This window comes from Pollicipes pollicipes, unplaced genomic scaffold (genome assembly GCF_011947565.3).
Source record: "Pollicipes pollicipes isolate AB1234 unplaced genomic scaffold, Ppol_2.1 Scaffold_7261;HRSCAF=8764_pilon_pilon_pilon, whole genome shotgun sequence".
Classification (NCBI taxonomy): Eukaryota; Metazoa; Arthropoda; class Thecostraca; order Pollicipedomorpha; family Pollicipedidae; genus Pollicipes; species Pollicipes pollicipes.
This window is the reverse complement of record NW_023597054.1, coordinates 48728129-48748050: the sequence shown is the minus strand read 5'-3', so window position 1 is coordinate 48748050 and position 19922 is coordinate 48728129.

The window sequence follows — 19922 nt, the reverse complement described above, 5'->3', positions numbered from 1 at the left end:
AAAGGAGTTGTCCGCGTGATAAGGTCACGCCGCCCACCGGCCTTATGAGTGACGCACCCTACACCACAGCCGCGTTCTGCACAATGCTGCATCACTTTCCATGGTGTTATGCCGGGACGAATGCAGATGCTCTTGACGGGTGCTCTATCTCGTCTCGACATGGTGGCATCCATGGGCACCTGCGCAATCGTCGCGAATAGCTCCCCGCCAGGGGTCACCGTTCTCACTGTCGCCGCACACTGTTCCCCGGTAAACGAAGCTCGCTGTATACAGCGCCGTATCACCTGCCATTCTGCTGCGCCGCGTCACTTCCATTACGCCCCCCGTCACGGCACCGGCGCGTTAGCAAACACACCGCCCAATCGGACTCCCCTCACGGCAGACCCCGCTCGCCACCCGGCCGAATTATCCACAAAACTATTTGTGGCGTTCGGTGACCGCACGCACCACGCCCGGTCTCAACACGCCCGACGGCGCCCGTGACCTGGCGGTGGTGCGGCGGCCGTCGGGAGGGGGGGGGGGGGGGGGGGCGTCGGGGCATGCACGCCACATACCGGGCCGGCCGCACAGGAGCTGGCTCCGTGGAGCGGCGCGCGGCAGGGCCGCAAATAACGCCTGGTACTGGCCAAGGTGGGCTATAGACGTGGCCCAACCTCTGCGTTAGTGAACCAGTTTCAAATGTGGTTGGTAAGGGTCGGTTCGTCATCGGACACGTTAAAGCATATTTACCAACGGACGATGGAAGTTAAAGTGTTGTTCGAGCAACACAATATTTTTAGATGTCCTTGCTCTTCGTAGCTTCTCGTATGATGCAGCACGACACGCGATTCGTGATTGGGGCTGGCACAGACTGCTCAATATTGGTGTACAGCCGATTGACGCGATATCTGGAGGTATATCCATTATTTCTGGAACTCGTACTCATCCATGCCGGATACGAACAACTCTACCATTATGTTCTTTCTTGCCTTGAACGTCGCATGGTCTATGGGGTGACTGGATTTGAACCACTTTTCCATGGCAGCATGGATGCCGGGGTGACCTTGAGGCACGCCAAGGTTCACAAAATTAAGCGCCAGTTTGGCGAGCTAACGGTGGTGGATCACGTGGGATAACTCAATTCATACCACATGCATCGCTAGCCGGTGCTGTGTGCTGTCAAGATGAAACGGATCTCCCGGGTCATATTTGAATAGCTGCTCAGCGATGTCGTTAAATGCTATGAGAGTGCAATGGTATGGGCCTTGGCATGTTATTGTGTATTACATCCTGCATCACACTGCTTTTACATGGCGTATTTTGACCACAGCTTACATATTATGCATTACATGATATGTTTGGGGGAACGTTGTGGGCTTCAAGTGGAGGCTTGACCTGATGTAAGTTCCAGTTTTTATACCTACCAGGCACGTAGACCGTGCTGAAAATGCCTGTCGTCACTCATGAAAAATATAACGCAATATCCGAGAGCTCGTTTACCCATCTGTAAAAATGTGACAATCATCATTTTACAGGAGCAAGCTGCCACAAAACGCTCACTTCCTGGTAAGCTGAAAGTCGTGGCTGTGATGAGCTTACACAGGAGCACAGCTGGAGACGATGATGAGAGAGCACAGAAAAAACCTTCCTGGACACTGCGATGAGCTCACACAGGGAAGCACTAAGATTACTGGCTGCGGTGGTGGACGGTGGTGGGTGGGCACGAACGGTCGGATTGGGCTGCAGTGATGTGTTGGTAGGTGCTGGCATTCCACGATGCCATTTCACATTGCTGACTTTAAGGTGTGAGCGGTATGTGGTTAAGAGTGTTTATTTGCTGTTGTACTATTTGTGTTTTTCGTGTTTTTTCTTTCATGGTACTTTGTCAAAAGTTGGAAGTTTTAAGCGATTTATCTGATCACCCTGAGTTGGGCAAACGAGCCAAGAGACGCTATGGAGCCGTCGTAAATGATGTAGCTGCCATCTTACCGTTGTTTAGCAGTCAAAGGAGCGCAGTTCTTGAGCGCGAACCCAGATATCTGAAAAAACAGGTCCCCAGCCGACAAACTCCCAACAGGGCTACAAGGATAATAGCACAATTGACAAAATGAGGAGAATTGAGCTGGCACTTGGTGAAAGCAACAGACAATATACGCGCTCAAAAAGTTATCGGCGACAGTGTTGATTTGTTAGATGAAAAACGATACGGGACGCAGTGATTGGGTGGCGCCGATCAGACTCGGATACAAGACGGCTATCGTGATCATGTGAGGTAACAAAGTAAAAACGTCGACGGTCCCCACCAGTGATTGTGCCGACTAGAGCTGAAGATTTGGACTCGCAGGACTGGCAAACTCTACAGCCCTAAAACACTGTTAATTTCTGGCATACATCAAAGCATGGAAATAAATTCAGTACAATATTTTATACGCCGAAAACTTCCTCAAATGCAATTTAACACAGCCCATATGTGTCGGTGCTCCCTGGTAATGGGGGTAGTGTTGCAACATGATGTGTTACATGCAAAATGTTGCAATTTTGCAGTGTTCCACGTTGGCTTTTGGTGGCCCTTCATCCTTTTAACAATGGAAGCGATGCTAGAAAACTACCCTGCCATGTTTGGCCGCAAACCGCTTCTGCAATGTTATGCAACCTTTCGCGAAAATTTCCCAAATTATCCTTTAGGAGCCCGTGTGCTTCGCAAAAAAAAAACAATGAAAAAGTTGTTAAGTGCTACCTTGGTCTCGTCTAGCCACAAACCGCTTTTTCAACTTTCAGCAAACTTTCGTAGCAATGCCCGTATTCCCTTTCTAGGGGCTCTTGTGCCTTGTGACAACACCGAAGGTGATGGTGCGTAGACAACAAATGGCCCCCAATATGCCAAATCAAAGGTAAACTTTTCCCGAAAATCGAACTATTTCAGCTGAAAAGCTCTATGTTCACGAAACCACCCCATGTAGCAACAGCATATCTTACACACGCATGCCTCTTGTTTCATTATGCGCACATTGACACAATTTTTTCTGTTTGTTTTGAGCATCTGTGAAGTGTTTGAAGAGTTTGAAAAGAGAAGTGTTTGAGATTTTGTGTGTTTTGAGAATATCTTTATGATGCACGACCCCGTTAATGTGTCCGCCCTTAGCGCGTGATCGGCGGACTCGTCGGTTGCCGCCCGCCATTCGCGCTGGCCGCCGATGGCCGTGCAATGCTCCTCACTCACCCTCGGTTCTCTGAAGCCACAAACGCGAGACACGTTTTTCGGTGTCAGGATACAGGCAATGCATGCCGCATTGGCTTCCAAAAATTTGGGTGCAATTTCAGCACATGACGGGAAAGTAGCATCAGGAAACCCCAGGGGTGGTCGCATCGGTCCAGCTGCCGGGGCGAGGATTAACACGCGCTCAGGTGGAGGGGTCAAATGAACTCCCCGGAGGTTTTTCCAGAATGATTTCCGAACAACGTGGCGCAGCCGCGCCAAATTTTGCGTAGCTGTAGAAAATTAAATACAAAATCGTTTGATAATCAAAATTTAGGTGTACCTTGTAAGGTCACTGACCTATGGTAGGTAAAACTCAGACCATGGTTTCAGCGAAGTCAATTTCTAGGGAATCTTTCAATCTGATGAAACAGCGGGGTGTTAGACGAAGCCGTGCATCTCTGCGATGCTTTCATAGGCAACAGTAATATCACATGAGCAAATAACGTTAACCTAAGGTTAGGTATGAAGGTCAGACCAAGGTCAAAATCAACCTGTTTTACTGCTCTAGGGTTTGCTGTATGGGGTAGTTTCTGGTGCTCATTTATAGTTTACTGATGGCAGGAACCGCATAATACATCTTCCATGGGCTTTTTAGAGGTCATAATAGGTCATTGACCTAAAATGACCCAGGTCAACATTTTATTTTTAGGGACATACTACCTAGCGTAACCTTCGTTGCTTTTCCAAATGCAAAACTCAGAGCAGTCTTGTATGATTTTGGTCACCATGACCTTCAAAAGGTCCGACAAGGTCACTGACCTGAACTGAGGACGTGACCTTTTGCTTGGAAGCACTTAGCTAGGTTCTGGGGGCACTTTGGAGACCAACCAGACGTTTGACTTTGTTTGACCTTATTCGACCCGAAGGTCATAACCTAGGAACCTCAAAATTTGGCCTAAGTGAGTTCACGTATCGGTCAACACACCCCGTAAGTTTGGTGTTTCTAGCTCTTCTAGTTTCTGAGATCTCAGCGGGGTCAAATTGACCCCCACCCGAGCGAAGGGTACCTGGCAGGCCACCCGGGGGCGTGTTAAAATGTGCATGACGTCTCTCCTCAAAGGCATGGTGCAGGGAGATTGTTTGGCCAACTACATGCAAGGGAACTTTCGGGGCGTAATTCCTTCCTCGCAGTGCGGTGGCCTTACAAAATGTACGAACATTTCAAGATTGATGTTGGAGAAACTTATTTTGAGAAGCGCCAGTGTCTGACAACTCTCCCCTCCAGGTGCTTACCATTGCGGCATCGGTTTCGTTTGTTATCTTTAAACCCAGCCCAACACACACAACAATATAATTAACAGTCTTCTCAGCGAAACTTATTGAGTAAGCTGTTAGATAGGATCCGAAATCAAATGCTATTCCTTACCCTAAGCCATGTATTCCAGTTCCTTCAAAAAATCGCCCTGGAATTGACAGGCCGCTTGATGTAGGAGGATCAGGTTACATTCTGTTATTCCAAAAACCCATCTTCTCATGTATCATGGCCGAAACATGTGACGACGTCTTGCAACATTTCACGCACAAAGGCCTCCGCAAAGTAAGCGATTCTTAGCCTTATCGTTTGAAGTGGATGTAACCACTCTTGCATTTTTGGGCGAGTCTTTGTGAGGTATGCCACCATCCGCAAGTATCAGAGAGCATGTTATGCCGCAAGTTTTCCTTTACACATACGTGTTTATCCGCCAAGTTTTCCAGCACATTCACAAGATGCAATAAAAGGCTAGAAAGATCCACACTCGGAACAAAAGTGATGCAGCCGCTTGTCATGCTCACAATGTGAGACAGCAGTATTCTCTGGCCCCTAATGACGTGTTATACACTTTGGGAGAGGTGGGCGTGACAGCCTCCATGGCGTGTGCGACACGGGGCTCCCAAATGGCGCCGGTCCGGCGCCGGTCGTTAGGCCGCGGCCTTACAGAAGCCCACTTCATCTGAGCGCCGGCCGGCTGTGTCGTCAATCGAGCCAGATTGCCCGCGCTTTACGTAAGAGGCCGGCTGGGGGCGTGCGGCGCGGGGACACCGCCAAACAGACGGCCGGGCTTGCGAGTCGTCGGTTCGACCACGGACGCGCCAAATTAACAAACTTAGAAGACAGGAGCTGTCAGGCGCGGAGCCGGGCGGCCCGGCCCCGCAGACGGGCCGCTAATGATGCGCCAGCGTGCTCCACGCCGCCGGGCTGGGTACAGCTGACTCAGGCAGCCCAGCGGCACCTGGCACCCGGCGCCGCCCCCGAAGCAACCGGCGCAGGCTGTCGTCCTATTGCAGCCAGGGAAGACGGCCGGACGGTTTCGAAAGACGGAACGCGACTGAAATATGCCTGCATCATTCTTTATTCTTGTCGTTCATGTTCAGTTACCGCTTGGCACGCGATACTGGTGGTGGTGGTGGTGGTGGTCAGTTGGCTTCATGTGGAATCGTCTTGTGTTAATCGAACTCATCCGTCAATCCCATGCATGATGTTCACATCACCAGCAGTGCATTTTACTTGGTCCAGTCTAATCGAACGTTAAGCCACAACTATGAAAGCGTTCGATCGAAAACGTTATCCAACGCGTCGTCAGAGGCGGGCACTGTTTGATATCCAAATATTTCAAGTAATACCAAAACTTACAATAAAAGACACGTCTTTCATTTCTTCTGGAGGTGTCAGTATGCAGCAAAATAATGCAAAGTATGTCACGCGTTTGCATATCCAGAAGCAATGACTTGGCTCTATTTTGTTTGGCATTGTTTTATTTACATGCAGTCATGCAGTCGAACAGGACAGAATCGCAAGCCAAGATACTCAGGCATACTTAATAAAAACATAGGATGTACCGATCCAGTGGAAGCTCCAGCAACCTAAAAACCACCACCGAATATCACAGCTTGGAATGTAGTGCAATATGTTACGGTCACTGAAGGCAACAAAATCCACAGAAAGGAAAAAGTTGGGGAAACACGTAAAGCAGACTGCCGATAGCACGGAGAACACCACGAAGGCCCTATTGCGCAGCCCCGGCCCTCACCGCGGTTGGGCGAAGAGCTTGGTCGCAGCAAATGCGCCGACCGAGACTGGCAAAAGCTGACGGGAAACTGTTCCCATAAGTATCCTCACATCGTCAGATGCTGAACGAGACTGTTTAACAGGAACGCGTTGCAGCGTATGTATTTTTTTGGGAAGTCTGAGGTCGATGCTACATTTTTCCATAAACCGTAAGTTGCTTATTTACGACGCTGTAAAACCTACTTAGGTATAAGTCACTAGTTTCTGTGATAAGATTTCGGGATGTTTCGTGATAAATTGGTAAACCATATTGCAATTGACGGCAATTTCATTGTGTACATTTCATTCACTCTACAGTGAGAGAAGCATGCAACAAAGCAGCCACGGCTCAAAATGGAAGGCAGCTTGGTGAGAAGCACCTGCGACCACGACCACAAGCGAAGGGAAACGCGCAGACATGATCAAAGACCGGTACAAAAAGCGACATTAGGGAGATAAATCAGCGCGCAGCCATACGGCGGGGGTGCGCTCTTAGCTTGTTGCGGGATCACGGAGCAGCCCAGCTGACGTGGCCTTGGAGAGGCCATCCGCACATTACCCATGACCTTTTCCGGTAGAGAGAAAGCATGCTCGCCTCGCGTGCACACGGTATACGGACTTATCCATCATCTGTCGCTTGCCTAGCTTGCGACGATTTGCCTCGCAGAAGCGCGGGGCGTTTGCAGATGAACAAGCCCTCCTTGCCACTCCCTGAAGTCCGTATCACATTGAACGATCACGGACCCTGCCCCGTGCCGAACACAACACCGCGAGGAAGGTTGCGTGACCCGGACATCCAACCGCCCCGATCTATTGCGCTCTCATAATTGCCGATGTCTGGGAAGCAAGGAGACAGCGTGTTTGCCATCAACACTGTGGTGGTTGGGGTCGGGTCGCCGCCACTCTCGTACCCGGACCGGCACCGGCATCAGCTCTGGGCCGGGTCAAGCTGGCGGAACCACCCGCGACGTACAGAGGCGCTCGCTGCTGGAGGACACGCTTGACAGCCATGACACTGTCCGACAGGATGGGCACGGCATGCGAGAGCGATCCTTGTGGCTTCGATGCTGTATAGAAGACACTCGACCTCTTGCTGTGCACAATCCAGGCATTTGGAAAACTCGGCGATCTTGCTGTCTCGGGCCCTGACGTTTTCTTCAGTGTCCTGGCTCTATCAACGAATATCTGAAACTGGCACCGGTGTTCTCAGGTCCCGGAGACGCTGGTCCAGAGACGCGGAAACGGGAACCAGGCGGCCCCAGACCGTGCCTCGTAGCGCGTCTGCCTCCGCCACCTCACTGTTCCCATTACTGAAATACTGTTCTCGAATAACGATCGGAAACCATTCACAACTTCGTGTAAGCCAATTTTTCCAGTGATACAGCTACATGATCCGCCTTTGCCGTCATTGCCGGAGCCCATTTGTAGCGTGATGAAGAGGTTCAGTAAGTACGGTAAATCATGCTCTTATAAATGAACGCGTCTAACAAAGGCCAACTTGTGTTGACTGTCGCGGCTATCAGCCGAGTGGGCCGCTGGAGCGCCCGCGGATCGCGGGACCAACGACGCTGTTTTTGGCTACACAGTTGGCCAATAACGGTGCAGTTTATCAATGTCCAAATACCATATCGCCGTGTCCTAAATGTCTCCATGATTTAAATAAGGTTATAACTCTTTTTGCCCACATTCAAATCTACCGAGTTCCTTATAGCGTGTCTGATGTCATTATCTTAGGCGCCGGATGTTCCAAAACACCGGTTCAAAAATCCATCCACATCAGTAGACGGCGCTTGGCTCAACTGATGTCGCTCTAGCATCTCCCAATAATGGGAGACTAGCGGCAGTGGTAATGACATTCGCATGATCACATCAGGCTACAGATCCGTCGTCGCTTGGTTCATAGCCATGCCTCCACATCACCCCAAATATCTACCCACCGGCGTCCCATGGCGAGCGCCGTGGTGAGCACGGCTCACCTGGTCCCGCCCTCAGCTGGTCCGTGACGAGCACCGGGGGCGCGGAGCTATTCGGAGGCAGAGCGGACGCGTCCGGCCACTGCGAAGGTCAGAGAGGAACTGACCTTTCATGGGGTTAACCTGCTGAAGTGCGCTGATCTTTAACGTCCGTGCCTCAGTTTCGCGAATGACATTACATCAAAACTGGCTGAGCGTGGGCCAAGTCAGACCATTTTCAGCGAGGAAATTGGTGAAGCTGGAATGCTTAATTTTCGGTGTTTTTTGGCGAAAGTATTCCGAACAAACGGAATCTTCTCTCTCTCTCTCTCTCTCTCTCTCTCTCTCTCTCTCTTCTATCTCTTCTCTCTCTCTTCTCTCTCTCTCTCTCCTCTCTCTCTCTCTCTCTCTCTCTCTCCTCTCTCTCTCTCTTTTCTATCTCTCTCTCTCTCTCTCTCTCTCTCTCTCTCTCCCTCTCCCTCTCCCTCTCTCTCTCTCTCTCTCTCTCTCTTCTCTCTCTCTCTCTCCTCTCTCTCTCTCTCTCTCTCTCTTTCTCTCTCTCGCGCGTGTTTAGGGCACAGCGCTTTACATTCGAAACCGGTTTCAGAAACGTGTCACTGGCGTGTGCATGGCTCGGAGAGCGCTGCAACCTGCTAGTGGGCTGTAGACAGTTCAGATGGTCATTTTCCCCACGTGGTGGTCTTTACCGTTCTGGTTGTCGATGCCCCACAACAGCCAATAGAAAAACCAAGACGGACGCGTCCATACCTTGCACGCGTGACGACTGCCACACTGATCCCGTGCTCACGCCCACACGACAGTCCGTTCTCCTCACTGTCAGGATACCTTCAACCCATGTCCGTATGCGCGACACAGGTAGTCGAGATCTGGATCTTCTTTTGATCAGCGTTCCTAAGCCTTTTTACAATTTGAAGATCTTACATTTGCCAAAGTAATCAAATTAATTGAGTTGCCACCATTGGGGTTAAATGGGAGGGTTGAACTGTAGCGATATTTAATCGCTGTCGGAAAAAGAAATGAATCCTGGCGGGAAAAAGGATGAATATAAGAGCCTACGTTCTTTGTTTTGTACGGATCATATGCAAGGAATCGTAGATTTGTAAAGCATTGCTTTATTTGCGCCAAAGTGGCGCTTGTAGGAGCGTTGACGTGGTGTATCTGTCCGCGAATAACAGAGCAGAATTCCAAGAGGAGTCCAAAGCTGAGAGTCTATACCTGCCTGCAAAAGTTCCCATTTTCACTCAAAATACAGGACTTTGACATATTGGGTCAGGGCTAGTTAATCGCCGAGTGTGAGCACGGCTCTATGGGCACTGAGCACTATGAGCACGGCTGTATGGCAACTCGATTAAAGAGTGCACTGGGTTAACCAAATATTACCCTTGTAACCGTCTAGTGTAGGCGCAGCTCAGGGGGAAGCGGATGGATTTGGTAACGGGTATCTCACCCGTGAAGTCATACACTCTGCAGTTGGTTGGGTTGTGGGACGCCATATGAGAATTGATGTATGCGCGTCATAAGTCCAAACAATTATCATCATTGACTGGGTAGTGCCGCCTCTGTTTTCCGCGAAGTTTTCCAGGGATGTCAGTCACTTATCTAAGATATTTTAATGATCAAAAAGCATTTCTGAGTTTTGGAATATTAGATTTCCGGCGTATGTACCAGTTATCCGCGCTCGCCATATGTAAATTTCCTTTAGTCTGGTTAAAAGGAATGTCTCACATTTGCAGATATTAAGATAAGCATCAGTCATGACGGGAAAAGCTTACTTGTAACTATTGGTAAGACTTCAAGCTTCAAAAACCATCCTGAGTAGCAAAATTTCAAACTTGGTAAAAATGCGCTCCATCACGCTATTCTTTGATGTCGTCTTGGAGTAATGGTTTTGTGACGACAGCATTGCCTGGCAGCATCTGGCAGCCAGACCTAAATAATGCCTCGAAACGCGCGCAAGCTGACGCCGACAAGCCATTCCCGTCGCGGGCGTTTTGATGGGCGCGGGATTAGTGAATGGCTTGTTTGTGGATTTTTTGTCTTGGTACTCGTCGTAAGAGAACCTTGGGTGAACTGGTTGATGTACGCAGCGTAGAGATCGCCAGCTTCTTGGGCAGATAATTAATTTCAAAGTACGATATGCTGTGAAGACTGTCATGAATCTCGTACCGAAACCTGCCAAGGACTGTTGAGTATGTGAATACTGTGTTGTCGGCTTATCCTTGCCTGCAGTGCTGTGGTCTTGACGTTGATATCATGTGATGTGCACGGTAGTTGCTTTCTTTATTTTTTTGTAACTGGAAATGCAGTTGCATGCAATGATCAATAAATCTGTAACATTGTTATGAATATTGCCGAAACATTGTTATTTCTATGCTAAAGATGGTAAATTGAGCTACCCGTTTTTTTCTTAGGATTATGTATGCAATTAACAGTTAAAACTGATATAACCATTGTGGTGCAATGACATTCTTGCTGTTGATAGCCCTTTGGCATTATTAAATCAGTTGTTACCAGTCATTCATAAATCATAAGCCGTTGTAGCATAGTCTTGACATGGAGAAGTCAACGAATGTAATAAATTGTGTAATGGCACGGGTCAACATTGTGATCGTGGCACTACCTCAGTGCTGAACTGTGGCATGGCATAATGAACAATAGTATGGTTTTTGTATTGCAATCCCTGCTGCTTTCATAACAAATTCCATCATGAAAAGATGAGTCAAGCATGCATTCTTGTATTAACTCCGCATCTGACATATGTCTGGCCAAAAAAACATGATACAATATACAAATCACTTTCAGCAAAGCACGCAACTAATAAGTGACATCACTTGCTCAGCCTGTTTTGGAAATCCACAAAACATGGGTGACAAAGATGCAGATACGCCTTCTGCTTCCACAGCTATGAAACATGCTGCAGTCATCAGGCTGCTTCACTCAAAAATGCTGCTCACGCAAGTAATAACATATAACGAACAGCTATTGCATGAGAAACGACACTGCAAGCATGCTGACCTTACTCAACTCTAGAGACATGACGAGTGCACGTAGTTATGGTTAGATGGGCAAAATGCAAGGAAGTGGTGAAGCTGCTGATGCACACAGGGCACATGATACAATTTTATTAAGTGCTATCCAAGAAACCAACAGCAATGCTTCTCCACCTTTCTTAACACCCAGCATCTCACAAGTTGCTGTGACTATGACATTGATGACTCACAACTCACAAGCAACGCTTGCCTGCATACCAAATTCAGAATTCTTAAGGGAATGACAATTCTGCAAAGCTGTATGATGTGAGCTTATACCAAGCATGTGCATCAATCAGCTGCGCAGACCAACCCCTACTGCCAAGATAAGGTGCTAATATAATGGCATGCAATGGATTAATAATATGCTGTGGTGCTTCAATGGGTCAAAATGTTGCCAAGACCATAATGAAGTAGCAAATTGCCTTTGCACACCCCTGCAGCATAGGTGCTAGTGTTTTTTTCAGTTTACGAGCGTCAGTACCTTGTCCTGTTCAAACACCAACATAAAGATAGAGGCAGGTATCAATATATCCATTTTATTGAGAGTCAGTAGACTTAAAGGAAGTAACACAACGCTCTCTCCGAGAAGTACAAACTTTGCACGAACACCCCCCATCACATCAAGATCAATACAACCCGCCGACACGCACCACCAGTGCTCACATCCATTTCAAGTCCCTGATTCACACTCTTTTGTAAAATAAGTGTGATTCCACACTTGCACAGCTCGCGGGACTATCAAATTGCAGATTTTCTCACAATTTCCGCACAGGTTTCCGGTCACAACACCGCATTTCACCGTGATCTCCCTTCCAAACAAGGTCCCAAAGGGTGTTCATGGCAATGCAGCTCAAGAGGTTCTACTTGAAGGACACAATTTTTTGTTCGAGATTTAAATTTGTCGTGCAATATGTGTTAAATATTTAGCAAAAGATATATCCAAAATTACTGTACTGTTTCCCTAATTTTATAATAACTAGCTAGGCCTTAAACCCGTGCAAGGTTCTTTGCTCCGATGCACACGGCGCCAACCGAGCTGTCCGTAAGAAATACGTGAGAAGAAAAAGAAAAAGGACAGCTAGCAGGAGACAACAGACAGATTTGCCGTCGCGTCTTCTTTTTTAAAACATTCGAGAGAGCGCCATTCTTTTTCGGTATCGCAGTTTTGTGGCAAACAGTGGCGTTCTTTTTTATAACTTTGGCCCAAGGCCTAGATATGAGGAAAAACAAGGAGTGCCGGGGAGTGCCAGGAGTGCAAGGAGTTGACGAGGAGTGCCGCACAACCCGAAAGTGCTCACACTTACGCTCGCGACACGCATTCAGCAGCAAAATCTTACTAGCCGCCAGTCACCTTCCGCAGATTGTATCATATGTGTCGCATCATCGCTTTTGCGAATGCATTAGCGGCCATGCTGTTTTTGACCAAAAGCACAGAACAGCTTATAATATGACGGCGATCGTATGACATTTCTATGACATCATTATTGCGCAGGTGGTTTTCAAATAGTCCCTCAATAAACCTTTTGCCACTTTTGCGGCCGTGTAATCCAGAAATCAGAGAACTTTGGATCTCAAAAAAGGGCATGGCCTTGAACTGCATCAAATGGTCCTTAAAGATGACTATTTCACTCCAAGACTCCATATAAAGGTGGAACATTCCCTTTAAGCATGCAATGCAATTTTCCTGTCATTAGGGGATGCACTCCGGTACCTTTAGCGTTACGAAAAGGTGTCACTGTTTCTAAACCCTTGTATTGCTGTAAATTCAGATGCAAATCTAACCCTGAAATTGGTCAGAGGAAGTGGCACCATCAGTTTGAAACTCCGTGAAACCCGGTTGCCTTGGTTATTAGCCCCACGACTTCGGGAAAAAGTGTCAACGGCTTATCCGGCGCAGCGATGTGATGTTGTTTCATGATCCTACAAATAAAAATTATTAAGATAAGGCTTGAAAAGACACACCAGAGTGGGCGTAAGCATAGGGGATCTGCCAACATCAGCTTATAAGTGCTGTCTCATATACGAGCTTAAGAATAAGATGATATTTCTCAGATTTTATTTAAGGGGGTACTGGAGGAATTATTACTGTGTCAGTGATTGGTGTACTGCCTTGCGTTAGTCATTATTTTGGTTGAGTGTCAAATGCCTTAGGATGTGGTAGGATATGAAATACGACTGAACGCCAATTCAGATATCTTAGTAGTTTGATATCATTTTCAAATATTCCGAACATCATGCATCGACAGAGCCGTCCACCGGCGCGAGTAAAGACCCGCGTAACACAGGGGTAGGATGCTGCTGGCTCCGGACCTGCCTGGCTTTGAACCCGCAGGTGGGCAGCGTCCCACTCGTCAACGGCGCTACAATCCCGCAGTCGTCACGACTGTCGGCGGATACGGGTCAAGCTACGGGTGTCCGCGTGTCACAGAATGTCGTCCGCCCGACGTCATGCTCCTAACGCTGGTCATGGCGCCGGACGATGTGGCTGTCCCGCTCACCCCACGCGGCAAGGACTCCTGGTCCTGGGAAGCGGCCCCTCCCCTGTCGTTACCCACCGCCAACGGCCTGCAGGAGCTGCTCTTCGACCCCGAAGTGACGTCCTCTTGGCATCGGCGCTAGCATCGGCGCTACCATCGACCGAGCTGTCGATTGGCCTTCTCGTAAAATTTCAGACTATTGCTGCTGTTTACTCTCCGATCACACTGCTTTTGGTGCGATCCAACAGATCCAACAAGAATCCAAGACTAAGGTATGCAGAGGGGTCCAGCAAAAATCAAACGCCAGCTTGAATTGTGCCGCTAGATCAAGCATGAACAGATGTTTAGCCAATAATATGGTCAGAAATCAAGCAAGAACCCAGAGTAAGCCTGCAAATATCAGGAGTATCCAGCAACAACGAAGCTGCAGCATAAAGTCAAAGACACCAACAAGAACCAGTATCTCACCAGGAAGTATTGTTAGAAACCATTACCTGATGAGTTCAGATTATGCAATGTGCACATGGGCTAGAACGCTTCAAAATTGGAATAAGAAAATCAGCACACCTTTAGCATTATATGGATTCCCACGTAAGGGGAAAGAACACCGTGCTCTGTCTGACCTACATGTATTGCGATTTATTCCGACCGAATGTTCGGAACTTAGTTGATTTCAAGAGAACACCGCATGGCGAACGCATCAATGGAAATTTATTGCGTTTTGGATGCACCAGGAACTTTGTAAAGAGGCGTATAAGCTTGAATTGCATTGACATGCTTACATGTCATCCAGCTACGCCCACGCTCCCGTTTTTGGACCTTCACATTTGGCGTCGATATTGAAGATTATAATTTTTATTCGCCACATCGCTTCAATACAATATGTGTCTACGTAGGTTGACCAATATTGGAATCATAAAATTTAACTAATTTTTCAGTTCAATGCTGTATTCCTGTTTCCTAAGCACTTTTCACGCCATGATCCTTATGTCATTTGCAGATTTTGTTCACATCACGGTGATTTGTCTTACTGTGTTAGATTTGCCGTAAAAAATAATGAGCCCGTTACATGAAAACCATTCGTTCTGAACAGCAACATTTACGCGTAATTGGTGCTTGCCAATATAACATTTTAAGTCACAGGTGTATTCACGTTTACAATGATCTTTTTTCCCACCTGAGGGGCCTAGAATATAGTGTAACACAGACCAGAGCCAGCCCTTGAACACACCAGTGTGCGGTTGAAGTCCTTCAGTTTGCTCTGGACTCAAGAGTTTGTTTAATAGTGTTATGAAAATATCAAAACAGGTGATTTCACCATGAAAATTTGACGATGGTTCAAAAATGGCAAACCATTGACGTTTTTCCAGCGGTACTTGGCGTAAATAGTCCTTTTGGCATATTCGCCGGGAATGTGCATGGGCTTTCGCATTTTTGTCACATCCAAGTTGCTGAAACGTTCACTAATAATGACTAACAAGTAAATCAGGTAGGCATTTACTTTTCTTTAACAGTGAATTGTTTTGTCAGAGGATGGGTGAACTTGCAACATGGACAGCAATGTTCAGGAGTCCCTTTCCGATTTGCGCTTTGAATGCTCATTCTGGTCTGTGAAATGGTCTGGGTTAATCTCACTACATGTGATAGTAATTTTGTGGAAATAATATCTCTGTTGCCATTTCTGTAACCACTTGTAGGATTGAGTATGGACGTCCCATTTTCACCTGTCATTTTGGCTGCACCAAGTTACCCATGGATGCATGCTGCTCATATTTCGCCTCTCAAAACATTACTTTTAGGTCAACTTGTTCTCTCTATAATTCAGTTGCACATCCAGATTTCATTTATTCCCCAGTTTCAGATGCTTTGTGACCCCAAACCCCAAGCCCCAAGTCTGTGATACAGATTTATGCATTTTGTTTGTTTGCAAACATTATAACATTGAATTGGAATGTTTCACTCCAGGTGTACATCCATTCAAGCTGAAAGCTGTTCCCTTCCATGACCAGCTGAGACCAGCATGAAAAGCACAGCATGACAAGCATTGGTTGTAATGTTATCAAGCCAACTCATTGTAAATAATTATTGAAGCTCTGATGCAGCAACCTTAAACACATCAGTGTAAGGTCGGTGCTTTATTGAAGCATGGCAATAGTGCATACCATACCTACTTTTCTCAATGTCCATATGAGTCTGCCACAAACTCTGCATCAATGAGTAGACTTAAATGATCTGACTCTCTAATGAGGCTTTGAGATGTTACTCGCTTGTTTGACTATGGTACCCACCATTTATTTGAAGCAGGGAAGGTTATCCTTCGTAAAGAATAAACACAATTTTAATCTACTCCTGCCCAGGCAGTGCTAAGTGATAATGCACACACACACACACACACACACACACACACACACACACACCCACACACACACACACACACCACACACACACACACACACACACACATATATATATATATATATATATATATATATATATATGTGTGTGTGTGTGTGTGTGTATATAGGTATATGCCCAGATTATCACTAATTTTAGAAACTACTGCGTGCATCCAATGCTATTTCCGATGAACTAGACTGGTGGTAAGTATGAGCGATAAAAAAAAAACAAGTGTGACAACATCGTGATGAGCTAGTCTTTTAAAGATTCCTTTGCCATCAAAAGGAAGATCACTCCGGTAAGTGGTCTCTGGTCTAAGTGGTCTCTGGTCTAAGTGGTCTCTGGGCTGGTCTAATGTGGTAAAAGAACAGGTAATTTCAAAACTGCTTTGCCTCCCTGCTTTGTGCTTGTGTTATAAAATTATATTGCTGTGGCAGCTATGTGCTATAATTGATGTGATATCAATTCTGGTCAAACCTTTGCAGCTGCTGATCATTCCACTCTATATTTTTTCAACAACCGGAAATATCTCCTTGACATGACATATTTTGTATGACAAGGAGATCACATATTTAATGCCTTTGCCTGTCATCTGCATGCAAAGCCCTGTTGGCCCACTGCACTGGTTAAACAATGAATGAGTGTCAGGGAGTAACAGATTTCACATCAATCACTATGACACACAAGCATGGTATCAAGGAAAGAAATCAAACATATGAACGTTTTTAGGTGCTGCTGTCCAGAGGGGCCACGGAACTGTTCCAGATACAACTCAAGGTCGGGCCACTCCTTACAAAAATTCATGGAGCACTTCTGGTCACTTCACGGAAATGAGACAGGTAACCAAATATTTTAAAACTGCTTTGCCTCCCTGCTCTGTGCATTTGTTTGCCGTCCCTGCTCTGTATATATGCAAAGGCCTGTTGGCCCACTGCACTGGCAATGTGTCAGCTGTTTCGCAAGTGAGTTGAAAATGAGCTTGTATGTTTAGAAAGCTATGCTAAAGTGCGGGACGGTTTGAGCTTTCAACGGTCGGCGTGCAGCTAGTTGCAGAAACATGACCGCCAGCTCCACCGCTGGTCTGATCAGTCTGACCGACCACCGTCTGACCGACCAGAACCAGACCCGTCTGGTTCTGGTCGGCCCAGTTCGGTTGGATTCAGCGGTAGCTGCCCTGTTCTGTTTCAACAACGCGTTTCACCAGCGCGCGGCGGGCCCACCGAGCTGGCGTGGCTGGTGCGCTCCCACCGACACTGGCTGACTGCGTCCGCCGCCGTCACCTGCCCGACCGGCTGCTGCCCGTTACTTCGGCAGCGGTGCAGCGGCTTTAGACTGCTGCTGCCGCTGCTGCCGCGGACTTGTGCGCCGGCCGAACGGCCTATGGGGTGTGCCAGTGCGTGCTGCGCGACCACCTCAACACGCTGTAGGTGCAGCTAGACTCGGAGTGCGCTGGCTTCTGCGTACGCGTCGGCCGGCGAGCCGTCGCTGCCCACTGTCTTCTATCCGTTCGTCGAGCGCCGCACATCCATTGTCGTTCCTTGCTGTCTGATCCAAAGCGATGGTGTTGGAATATGCTCCAGCCAGTTTGTTTGCTGCTATGTTTCTTTCAAAAATGTTCTTCACACAATTTAAGTTCTAGGATTGTCAAACATTTTATGCAGACGCTTACGCTCCGCTGAGCTTTGTGGATCAGCATACCCACGAATTAGGGAAAAGGTTGGTATATTATATTGCTGAGTGCATCACTAGCCCAATAAATAGGGGAGGGGAAGAGCAGGGGCCAGGGTGTCTCAGCCCCAATTTTAAGAACACGTACTATTGCTGCTATGGACGTTGACTGTAAACAAATAGTCTGGAAGTGGTGCGTGCCCGCTGCCAAGCATTATCTTGTCTTGCGTGATGAGTGGAAATGGCGCCTCCGGGCGCAGAATACGTTACGTATTGTTATTCACCAAAGTAAAAGTTCTTACAAGGCACCCAGCGCAGATTTTCCATTATATTTGCTCTCGAAATAAAACCCTCAAATTTGACAGAAAGACGGCTGTGGTCTAAGATGCATGATACCTCTCAAAGCAGCGCCCTTCCTCTTGCATGTGAAAAGGCTTCATAAAGTCTACGAGCTATGGCCGCGTTATATTGCCAGAGTAGAACTAAACGGTTGGCGATGTCCATGGTGTGGGCACCTTCCAGTGATTAACATCGATTTCGCGTGCCTGTCGCCATTATTCCAGGGCACTGAAGGCCCAACTACTGACGACGACATGTAATTCGTTTCTAATGGTGCTGAAATGGTCCAGAAGATACAACGATAGGACACTAAAAGCACGAGAATGGAAGGTTGAACATTTCTAACACCGCCCCATTTGCTCATTTCTTTGAGCGTGTTTTTTATTCAGAGGGCGTGTTGACTCACACAATGCAGGCGTTAGAGGGGAGCAAACAAAAGGAGAAAAACTGCGTTCTTCATTGCGTTCTGAAGTACTCGATGGAGAGAAAGACAGGTCAGAATGTGCCTCAAATGACCTTGTCCTCACGTTTATGCGGCGGCGTTGATCCGCAAGTGTTAAGTTCCTCCGAAGTGACGGCCGTTCGGTCCCGCTCATCAGCACATGGCACTGCGTTCCACGTACTGATGACAGTTACAGCCCCGTCACGCGGCCGGCGAATTTATCATACCGTTTCGTTTTCACTTGACTGTTCACAGCACGCCCCACTGCTGACATCCCCAACCGCCCATGGACAGCCCGCCCCACTATCGACGGCACACACAGCCTCCATCCCACTGTCGACAGCACGCTTTCAGTCCCGGCTCCCCTGTGACCGGCGCGTCTTAGTTCCCACACGCTCCCTTCCCGCTCCGAAGCTTGATGGGTGACGGGACGGGACGGGCGAGATGGGACAGGACAGGACAGGACAGGACAGGGCAGGGCAGGGCAGGGCAGGGCAGGGCAGGGCAGGGCAGGGCAGGGCAGGACAGGGCAGGGCAGGAAAGGACGGGACAGTGCAGGGCAGGGCAGGGCAGGGCAGGACAGGGCAGGGTAGGAAAGGACGGGACAGTGCAGGGCAGGGCAGGGCGGGGCAGGACAGGACAAGACGGGGCAGTGCAGGACAGGGCAGGGTAGGGCGAGGCGGGACGGTACCAGACGAGCGTAAGGGCGGCGGGGCGGACACCACGCCGCGCTCCTTCCGCCGCGGCGTCGGCGGCTGTCGTGCCGGCGTGCGTCGGCGCGCGGCGGTGCCTGCCGTTCGGCGGCCTGGCGCCAGTCTCATGAGAAATCAGCCGTCCGACAGCAGCCGTCAATGGCCAGCCGACCGCGGCCGCGTTAGCCGCACACGGCGGCGCTCCCAGCCCTCCTAAATCGACTCCGCCCCGTATCAAGGCAGGCCTGCGGCCGACGACGTCACCCATATAGCCGAAATGAAACGGTGAAGGAGGGCGTTCGTGGGTGACCTAAATTCTTGGATGTGAAGTGGCCCACGGCTTGGTCATGGCACGACATGTGTCGGGAGTTTAGGTGAAGTTTATTTTGGTGATCACTGTCTTCTTGTGGACGGGGGCGAGCCGCGTGTGGGTGGCAGCGTGGCCAAGATAAATTTGCTGTTTTCCTTCCACGCATTCCACACACGGTTTTTGGTTTGTTACCATCTCCGAGGCAGCAGAATGAAAACCCGTTTCGCCTGGTAGATCCACCACTGACCTAGCCGATTGCTCTTGAGCCAAGTATGCCTAATACGTGCTCAGGAGTTCGTCTCATATCGCCGCGGATTTCTGAATGTTTC